Genomic DNA, 3,233 nt, shown 5'->3' with positions numbered 1-3,233 from the left:
TCATAAATTTATTATTATTATTAAATTAATATAAAAATAATAATTATAAATTTATTATTATTAAACTATAAAAATACCGTTTCTTGTCGGCTTACATAACTCCAAAAGTGAATTTGCGATTGTTTCGGTGCTAAAATCTCTTTTCCACCAATTCTAATTCATTGTAGTAAGTAGAGCTTTTGAATTTGTCAAATTCCTATATATTGGCCAAGTCCACATATTTGAGGACCAAAAACTTTATAACAAAAATGTCCATTAAAAAATCTCCCAATGTAAAAAAGCCTACAAAATTTCATAGACTTAGAGGCTCATAGACCCGTTTAAAAAAATCAATTATTTTATTGAATAAAAAATATTTTATTATTTATTTATTTATTTTTTTCAATTTTTATGGTGTTCTCATCTAAAGTTTAATAAAACATAACATATATGATATAGCAACAACTACTCCATGCAAGTTTATGAATTTTCATTAGACAAAATAGTATATTTTAGTGTTTACGGGGGGAAGGATGCAAATAAATAAATTCATCCTCACTTAGTATTGATTTATGGATTCTCATACCATAATATGTTAATGAATACTAATATAATAAACATTCAAAGGTATTTGCGGACAAAGTTTCAAATATAACAAGTAATCATGCAAAAGTATGTTACACAAAAAGAGCCAAAGGACGTTGTAGACGTAATTAACAAGTAAAATTAATTGAAACGGAGCAATGCCTTTCCATCCATAAGCCTCATGAGTTAAGTTTGAAAACAAAACCAATAGAAACAATTACATAATCAATTGAGATAAGTTTGTAAGATTGAAAGGTTATAATAATAAATATTACCATTTAGATTTTCAAAAATCCATGTAATCAATTTCGAGTGCAAATAACATTTGATAGATTATAATAATAAATATTACCATTTAGATTTTCAGAAATTCATGTAATCAATTTCAAGTGCAAATCAACGTTTGACTGTGATGAGAGGTAATGAAACTGTGTTTGTTGAGAACACCTCCACCAATATTATCAATATTAACAGAAGAATCTAATACTACTGATAAGAATACTTTCATTAAAGAGAATACGTGATACTTTTTTCTCATTAACATTTCATTAAAAAAGCATCTCAAAATCCTTTATCAACTTCAATTAACTTTTTTTCAATATATACATGTAATTTACTTTTACAATGTTAGATGTAGGTGGATTCTGTTGTAACATATTATAATATATTAATATTTTAGGATAAAAAACTTCACATTTGTTATTTTACATTTGATTTCTGAATATTAGACATGACTTTAATGAGTTGGAATTTGGGATAATTGAGAGATGACAATTTATTGTTGAAAAGTTGTATTGGTTAAAGTTGCACTTTGAAACATGAACGCAGCCATCTTCTTTCTAACATAGTCAACTTTAGTATGCAGCCATCTTCGTTCTAACATATTCAAACTTTAGTATGCAGCCATCTTCTTTCTAACATAATCAATTTTGTTTTGTAAAATGTTACACGTCAATAAAATACAAGTTTTAAAAACTCCTCTTCTTCCATGGTCGTATTCTCTTATTCTTCAGTCGTCAGGAGGACTCGAAATCATGTGAACATGTATTCTCTTCTCTATTTTCATTTAGTTTTGTTGTATGTATGCTTCTGTTAAATACGGTAAAAAATAAGGTGAATGATGTTGTTAATTTGACTAATTCATATTGTTAATTTAGTGACCAATGTTTATAATTATTATTAGTTTTACTCGTGAGTGACCGTGAATAATATGTTTAGATTTGTAGGTGGGGCTTTAGGATACAATCCTCTTAAATCGTTGTTTAACGACATGGCAAAAGACAAAAAGAAGGAACTATAATTTAATAAATAAAATCAGAAAACTTAAAAGAATTTTCTTAATTTTTTTGGTATATACGTGAAGACATGACCATGATTTTCTAAAATATATTATTTTCTAAAGAAATGCCCATAATTTTTTTTGTCAGGTATGCGAAAACATAAAAGATGGGTTAGTTAAGCCGGTTACAGTCCAAAAATCAAAGACTATACTAATAATAATTGAAAACAGATAATAAATATTAATAAATAAATAAAAATAAAATAATTATGCCAAAAAAAAAAAACACATGGGGTTTCAGAACCTGTTCCAGTAACTAAAGGAATTTTTGTTGTTGGGTGTTACAAAAATTGGGAGTTTCATGGTTATGGTGGATGGAGTTGTGGAATTAGGTTTTATTTGAGAAGAAAAAGAATTGAGTTAGAGAAGAATGGATGGTTTTTTCTTTCACTCCTCTCTCTGATTTTGTATTCATATTTATACTAAAAAATTTGGTTAAATTAGGAAGAGGACAAAATTGTAAGTCTTGTGGTGGGTGGGGATTGTAGCAGAGAAGCACATGTTTCCTTGCAAGGAAATGGAAAAAGGAGGAGATGGAGAGGGAAATAAGTTGGTTGTGTTTCATACCGCATAAGGAAATATTGCTATCCGATTATTTTACTTTTTCATTTCTATTTTCTTTTTTAATTCTTATATAGAGTTATTGAAAAAAGTTTGTATATTTTTAGTTCATTATAATCATTAAATTATTAAAAAAGTTATTTTTATTATAATTAAATTTAAAGTGAATTTTATGTTTATAAATAATTATAATTTATTAAAAATGTAAAAAAATTTATATTGATAAAGTATTTTATTTTTTATAAAATTTTAAATTTCAATTCTTATTTTTAAAAATACTATCTTTATTTTATGATTTTAAATTGGACCCAAATGTATCCGTTAGTAATGCGCCAGAACCAAGCATTGTGTGAAAAAACAGTAATGGGCCAGAATTTAATGAATATCCTATTTGATAGTTTTAGACATTTTTAAGAATTATAATGATAAATTTGATAAATAAAAAGCTAATAATAATTAAAATGATGGCAACTTTTGTAAAATCATAGATATTATAACTCTTTTTTGAAATTTTATATTAGTTTAGATAAAGTTTGGGTACGACAATTGTGTACTCCCTTCACCTCACAACAAGTTATTTATTTAAGTATTTCACGAAAATTAAAAAAATTATATGAGTGAAAGAGATAAAATAATGTTTTTATAAAATTATTCTTATCAATTATTGATGTATTTATCATTATCAATAATATATAGTTAAATATGAGGAATTCAAAGTTATGTATAATATTAACTAAATGATACAATTGAGAAATAGTAATTAATGTTA

At 25.4% G+C, this 3,233-nt stretch overlaps 1 long non-coding RNA gene across 1 annotated transcript; it reads right to left on the bottom strand.

Annotated features, from left to right (window-relative positions):
- Positions 1–1,206: 1,206 nt before the first annotated feature.
- On the bottom strand, positions 1,207–2,321 carry LOC140920903 (uncharacterized). The gene is made up of 2 exons (XR_012163545.1): positions 2,148–2,321; positions 1,207–1,653 (listed from the first exon to the last, which is right to left on the bottom strand). It is a non-coding gene; the product is annotated as an uncharacterized lncRNA (long non-coding RNA).
- Between the last annotated feature and the right edge of the window lie 912 nt (positions 2,322–3,233).

Source organism: Cicer arietinum, chromosome 6 (genome assembly GCF_000331145.2).
Source record: "Cicer arietinum cultivar CDC Frontier isolate Library 1 chromosome 6, Cicar.CDCFrontier_v2.0, whole genome shotgun sequence".
Taxonomy (NCBI): Eukaryota; Viridiplantae; Streptophyta; class Magnoliopsida; order Fabales; family Fabaceae; genus Cicer; species Cicer arietinum.
This window is presented reverse-complemented; position numbering and strand designations above follow the sequence as displayed.